The 7,453-nt window shown below is 35.0% G+C and overlaps 1 non-coding gene and 1 pseudogene across 1 annotated transcript; both read right to left on the bottom strand.

Annotated features, from left to right (window-relative positions):
• Window positions 1-3,851: 3,851 nt before the first annotated feature.
• Window positions 3,852-5,167, bottom strand: LOC118847869 (annotated as a pseudogene).
• Window positions 5,168-5,286: 119 nt separating this feature from the next.
• On the bottom strand, window positions 5,287-5,423 carry LOC118849332. Its single transcript, XR_005010381.1, has one exon. It is a non-coding gene; the product is annotated as a small nucleolar RNA SNORA29 (small nucleolar RNA).
• Window positions 5,424-7,453: the final 2,030 nt, after the last annotated feature.

Below are 7,453 nucleotides of genomic sequence, written 5' to 3'. Positions count from 1 at the left end.
CTATAAATATTTTTGTACATACGGGTCCCTTTCCCATTTGTATGTTCTCTTTGGGATATAGCCCTAGAAGTGGTAATTCTAGGTCAAAGGGTATGCACATTTTTATAGCCCTTTGGGCACAGTACCAAATGGCTCTCCAGAATGGCTGGATCAGCTCACAACTCCACCAGCAATGTAACAGTGTTCCAATTTTCCCACAAACATCCTCTCCAGCTTTTATCATTTTCTTATTTTTTTTTTCATTTTAGGCAATCTGACAGGAGAGATTGGGTACCTAAGAATTGTTTAGATTTGCCTTTCTCTAATCACTAGTAAGTTAGAGCATTTTTTCTTATACCTACAGGCATCTTCAATTTTTTCCCAAGGAAAAAAAATTCCCTAAAATTTCCCAAGTGCTTTTAATGTCATTGCTTTATAGTACAGTTTAATGTCTGGAGTGGCTAGGCCAAATTCCCTAAATTTTCTTTTCATCAATTCCCTAGATATTCTTGACCTCTTGTTCTTCCAGAGGAATTTTGTTCTTATTTTATCCAGTTCTGGAATAGGTGTTGCATTTGGTGAAAGACTTTTTCTGCATCTATTCAGATGATCATAAGGTTTCTGCCTGTGCTTTTTGTTTATATGATCAATTATGCTAACATTTATTCTAATATTGAATCAGCCTTGCAATCCTGGAATAAATCTTACCTGGTAATATCATATTATCCTCCTGATAAGTTGCTGCAATGTTGTTGCTAATATTTTATATAATTTTTTGCATCAATATTCATCAGAGCAATTGGTCTATAAATTTTCTTTCTCTTTTTTGACTCTTCCTGGTTTAGGTGCTAGTACCACATTTGTGACATAAAAAGAATTTGGTACGACTCCTTCTTCACCAATTTCCCAAATAGCCTATAAAGTATAGGAATTAAGTGTTTTTTAAATATTTCTTAGAATTTACATGTAAAACAATTTGACCCTGGAGATTTTTTTCCTAGGGAGATCATTGAAGACTTACTCAAAGCATTTTTCGGAGATAGAGTTATTTAGGTATTTCATTTTCTCTTCTGTTAATCTGGGCAATTTATATTTTTGTAAATATTCATTCATTTCCCTAAGGTTGTCAAATTTATGGGCATGCAATTGGGCAAAATAATTCTCCATTATTGTTTTAATTTCCTCTTCATTGCAGGTGAATTCATTCTTTTCACTTTTTTAATTTTATTTTAACTTTTTATTTTTAGTTCTACTCAGTTTTAGTTCTACTCACTCAGTTCTACATAATTTTGCATTCCAGATTTTCTTCCCTCCCTCCCACCCTCCCTCCCCAAGATGGCATGGAATCCCATATAACTTTCACGTATAACTTCGCATTGAATTGATTTACACACTAGTCAAGTTGTGGAGAAGAACCATGACCAACGGAATGAATCATGAGAAAGAAGAAACAGAACCAAAAAAAAATCCAAAAACAAATACAAAAGAGACAAAAAAAAGGTGGGGGGAGAAAGGCGAGCATGAAGTGTGTCTCGGTCTGCATTCATCCTTCATAGTTCTTTCTCTGGATGTAGATAGCATTCTCCTTTTGAGCTGTCTCTGCATGTTGTGTTGCTGAGAAGAGCAAAGTCTGTCAAGGTTAGTTCTCACAGAATCCATATATCTGTGGTTGTGTATAATGTTCTCCTGGCTCTGCTCCACTCACTCAGCATTATGTCATGTAGGTTTTTCCAGGTTTTTATGAAGTCCATATCATCCCCATTTCTTATACCACAATAGTATTCCATTACCTTCATATACCACAACTTGTTCAGCTATTCCCCAATTGATGGACATCCCTTTTGATTTCCAATTCTCAGCTATCATAAAAAGAGCCACTATAAATATTTTTGTACATATGGGTCCTTTTCCCACTTGTGTGATCTCTTTCAGATACAACCCTAGAAGTGGTATTTCTGGGTCAAAAGGTATGAACATTTTTATAGCCCTTTGGGCATTGTTGCAAATTGCTCTCCAAAATGGCTGGATCAATTCACAACTCCACCAGCAATGTAACAATGTTCCAATTTTCCCACATCCTCTCCAGCATTTATCATTTTCTTGTTTTGTTATTTTAGCCAATTGGACAGGAGAGAGATGTTATCTAAGAGTTGTTTTGATTTGCATTTCTCTAATCAGTAGTGATTCAGAGCATTTTTTCATATGCCTATAGATATCTTTAATTTCTACCTCTGAAAACTGCCTGTTCATATCCTTTGACCATTTCTCAATTGGGGAATGACTTGTATTCCTATATATTTGGTTCAGTACCCAGTATATCTTGGAAATGAGGCCTTTATCAGTGACACTAGTTATAAAAATTTTCTCCCAATTTTCTGCATCCCTCCTAATCTTTGTTGCATTGGCTTTTTTTTGTACAAAAACATTTCAATTTAACATAATCACAATTATCCATTTTGCATTTTGTAATGCTCTGTATCTCTTGTTGGGTCATGAATTCTTTTCTTTTCCATAAATCTGATAGGTAAACTATTCCTTGCTCTCCCAAATGGCTTATAGTTTCAGCCTTTATTCCTAAATTATGAACTCATTTTGACTTTATTTTGGTATATAGTATAAGATATTAGTCCATGCCCAGTTTCTGCCCTACCATTTTCCAATTTTCCCAGAAGTTTTTGTGAAACAGTGAATGCTTAGCCCAGAAGCTGGCCTCTTTGGGTTTATCAAAGAGGAGATTGCTATAGTCGTTGATTTCTCCATCTTGTGTACCTGTCCTATTCCACTGATCCACAACTCTGTTTCTTAGCCAGTACCAGGTAGTCCTGATGACTGTTGCTCTATAGTACAGTTTAGCATCTGGTATGGCTAGGCCACCTTCTCTAGCATTTCTTTTCATTAATACCCTAGATATTCTAGACCTCTTGTTCTTCCAGATGAATTTTGTTATTATTTTATCCAGCTCTGTAAAATAATTTTTGGTAGTTCAATTTGTATGGCACTGAAGAGATAGAATAATTTAGGTAAAATTGTCATTTTTATTATAGTACCTCAGCCTAACCATGAGCAACTGATATTATTCCATTTATTTAAATCTGACTTGATTAGCATGGAAAGTGTTTCATAATTATGTTCATATCAGCCCTGGGTTTGTCTTGGCAGATAAACTCCCAAATCTTTCATAGTGACTACAGTAACTTTGAATGGAATTTCTCTTTCTATCTCTTGCTATCGGGCTTTGTTAGTAATGAATTGGAATGCTGAGGATTTATGTGCTTTTATTTTATATTCTGCAACTTTGCTAAAGTTGTTTATTGTTTCAAGTGGTTTTTTACTTGATTCTCTGGGATTCTCTAAGTAAATCATCATATCATCCACAAAAAGTGATAATTTAGCTTCTTCTTTGCCTATTCTAATTCCTTTATTTTTTTTCTCCCCTAATTGCTACAGCTAACGTTTCTAGTACCAAATTGAATAGTAGAGGTGATAATGCACATTCTTGTTTCACCCCAGATCTTATTGGGAATGCATCTAGCTTATCCCCATCGCAAATAATGCTTGTTGATGGTTTTAAGTCGATGCTAGTTATAATTTTAAGGAAAGCTTCATTTATTCCTATGCTTTCTAGGAATGGGTGTTGTATTTTGTCAAAGGCTTTTTCTGCATCTATTGAGATGATCATATGGTTTCTGCTAGTTGTGTTGTTGATATGGTCAATTATGCTAATAGTTTTCTTAATATTTTTTTTTTTTTGCAGAGGAAAGATGTTTTATTTCATCTCCCTTATAAACACTCAAGTCAACGTGACAGCTTGTTGTATTTTTTATGTCTATACACTAAGTGCAAGACAACGGTACAGGATGAAACTAATCGGTAACACTGCTACAAATAAAGATAATCAGATCAGTCTTCAATAGCCCCAGAGTGAACTGCATCTTCATAACCTCCTCCTCCTCTTTTATTTATCTTTACTTTCTGGATGTAACTTAATGAGGTCAGCAATTCGAAGAATGGTAATTGCAGCTTCTGTTGCAAATTTCAAACTCTTAACTTTGACCATGGTAGATTCAAACACACCACTCTGCCTCGAGGTTTGCCGTTGATTAAGTCAAGACCAATCCATTTTAGGTTCTTGCGTTCCGGGTTAACTTGAGCCTCATTATGAAAAGCTCTTAACTTGGCAACCAAATCTTTAGAGTCTTGGGCAGCATTAACTGCCAGTGTGTTGGGAATAATAGGAAGAGATCTGGCAAATTCTGCAATAGCAAGTTGTTCCCATGATCCCATGCTGGTTGCGTAGTTCTCCAGATAAATGGAAAGGACTGCTTCTACAGCACCACCACCTGGCACTACAGACTTTGACTCCAGGACTCTCTTAACTACACAGAGAGCATTATGTAAAGAGCGCTCCATCTCATCACACATGAAATCATTTGCTCCACGTAAGATAATAGAGGCAGATGTCCGAGCTCTAGTGTTTTTGATTAAAATTAGCTCATCATCACAGATCCTCTCTTTTACTACCTCTTCTGCTTGTCCCAACATTGAAGCTTCAAAACTTTCTTCACCTTCCAGATTAGCCAGGGTTGACAAAATGGTTGCTCCAGATGCTTTAGCAATTCACTTAAGATTCCTTTTTAAAACTCTTTGGACTGCTATAATTGAAGACTCAACAAAGTAATTTAGACACATGTCATCAATCCCACCAGTGGTTAAAATAACATTGGCGCCAGTGGCCAGTATTTTTTGAATTCTCTCCTTTGTAATATCAGGTTCTGTCTTTCTAATTTGATCAAGTTTTTCTGGGTCTGTAATTACCACTTGCACACCAAGCTTCATTTTTGTTTTCTGTAGGCTAAAGTCCAGGCAAGCAATTTTTGCATTGAATATTCTTTTGGGCATGCCCTGTGATGCCACCACACAATTCAGTGCATAACCATTTATAAGCATACTCTCCTTCTGACTTTGCCCATGGGCCTTCAAAACATTAATAGAATTTACTGGAAAGCGAGGCTGGCCTTTCACATCTGTATATTTAACTGCGAGTACTGCACCTACCACCGTATTGGCAAAGAAGTCACCATCAATTCCAATGATCTTAGAAGACATGGATGTTTTGGCAGCATTGATGAGACAATCTTTTCCAAGTTCATCTGTGTTAATGATGAGATTTTCATTGATATAGCGCACTGCTTCCCTATTAATAACATTTTAAAAATACAGAAATCAATACTTATCATTTGACAAGGCTATCACAGTGTCATGGTTAACTTATGCATCATTTTTAAATCAAATAGAACACACAATAGAGCTAGACTGTTCTGCCATTTCATATAGGAAAAAAAGAAATAGCCACTCTTTCTCCATCAGACCATGGCAGCTGTATTTTATCCCATAAGCATAACCACTGAATCTATGAAGTGAAAAAGTGGTAGTCAAATGGGAATAGTTTTCTTAATATTGAACCAACATTGCATTCCTGGAATAAATCCTATCTGGTCATAATGTATTATTCTGGTGAAAAGTTGCTGCAATCTTTTTGCTAATATTTTATTTAAAAATTTTGCATCAATATTCTTAAGGGAAAATGGTCTATAATTTTCTTTCTCTGTTTTGACTCTACCTGGTTTTGGTATTAATACGATATTTGTGTAATAAAAGGAATTTGGTAAGACTCCTTCTTCACCTATTTTCCCAAATACTCTACAAAGTATAGGAATTAATTGTTCTTTAAATGGTTGATAAAATTCACATGTAAAACCATCTGGTCCTGGAGATTTTTTCCTAGGGAGTTCATTGATGGCTTACTCAATTTCTTTTTCGGAGATGGGGTTATTTAGAAATTTTACTTCCTTTTCTGTTAACCTGGGCAATTTATGTTTTTGTAGATATTCACTCATATATCTAAGTTTGTCAAATTTATGGGCATACAATTGGTAATTCCTAATTATTGTTTTGATTTCCTCTTCATTAAAGTTGAACTCACCCTTTTCAATTTTGATACAGGTAATTTGATTTTCTTCTTTCTTTTTTTTAATGAAATTGACCAAAGGTTTATCAATTTTATTGTTTTTTTCATAAAATCAGCTCTTTGTTAATTTATTAATTCAATAGGCTTTTTTGTTTCAGTTTTATAAATCTCTCCTTTGATTTTCAGTATTTCTAATTTTATATTTATTTGGGGATTTTCAATTTGTTCTTTTTCTAGCTTTTCAGTTGTATGCCCAAATCATTGATCTCCTTTTCCCCTTTTTCATTCATGTAAGCATTTAGAGATTTAAAACTTCCCCTAAGAACTGCTTTTGCTGCATCCCATAAATTTTGGTGTGTTGTCTCATTATTGTCATTCTCTTGAATGAAGTTATCAATTGTTTCTTTGATTTGTTCTTTGGCCCACTCATTCTTGAGAATTAGATTATTTACTTTCCAATTAATTTTTAGCTTATTTTTCCATGGTTCTTTGTTACAAATAATTTTTATTGCATCATGATCTGAAAAGTATGCTTTGACTACTTCTGCCTTTCTGCACTATATTGTGAGGTTTTTGTGCCCTAGTACATGGTCAATTTTTGAGTATGTGCCATGTACCACTGAGAAGAAAGTATATTCCTTTTTATCCCCATTTAGTTTTCTCCAGAGGTCTATCGTATCTGCCTTTTCTAAAATTCTGTTCACTTCCTTAACTTCTTAGTTATTTATTTTGAGGTTAGATTTATCAAGTTCAGAAAGGGGAAGTTTGAGGTCTGCCAATATTATACTTTTGCTGTCTATTTCTTCCTGTAACTCCCTTAACCTCTCCTCTAAGAATTTGCATGCCATACCACTTGGTGCATAAATGTTAAACAATGACATTACTTCATTGTTTATGGTGCCTTTTAGAAGGATGTAATGTCTTTCCTTAACTCTTTTAATTAAATCTATCTTTACTTTTGCTATGTGTGAGATTAGAATTGCTACACCTGCTTTTTTTTTTTTAATTTAGCTGAGGGGCAATACATTTTGTTCCAGCCTTTTACTTTTACCCTGTGTGTATCCCCCTGTTTCAAATGTGTTTCTTGTAAACAACATATTTTAGGATTGTGGTTTTTAATTCATTCTAGTCTCTGCTTCCGTTTTATTGGTAAGTTCATCCCATTCACATTCATAGTTATGATTTCTAGCTCTGTGTTTTTCTCCATCCCATTTCCCCCTGTTTATGCTTTTATTTCTCCCTTTCCCCTTCCACTCCTCAATAAAGTTTTGCTTTTAACTGCCACCTTCCTCAATTTACCCTCCTTCTTTATTCCCCTCCCTTTTCTTACCATTTCCCACTTGCTACTTCTCACCTCCCTTCTGGCCACCCCTTTCTCTCTTTTTTTCCCCCTTTCTGCTCCTACTTTCCATAGGACAAGTTAGATTGTTATACTTACCAGCGTATGTTATTCCCTTCTTGAACCAGATCAGATGACAGTAAAAATCAAATACTGCTCTTCTCCCT

Source organism: Trichosurus vulpecula, chromosome 4 (genome assembly GCF_011100635.1).
Source record: "Trichosurus vulpecula isolate mTriVul1 chromosome 4, mTriVul1.pri, whole genome shotgun sequence".
Taxonomy (NCBI): Eukaryota; Metazoa; Chordata; class Mammalia; order Diprotodontia; family Phalangeridae; genus Trichosurus; species Trichosurus vulpecula.
This window is presented reverse-complemented; position numbering and strand designations above follow the sequence as displayed.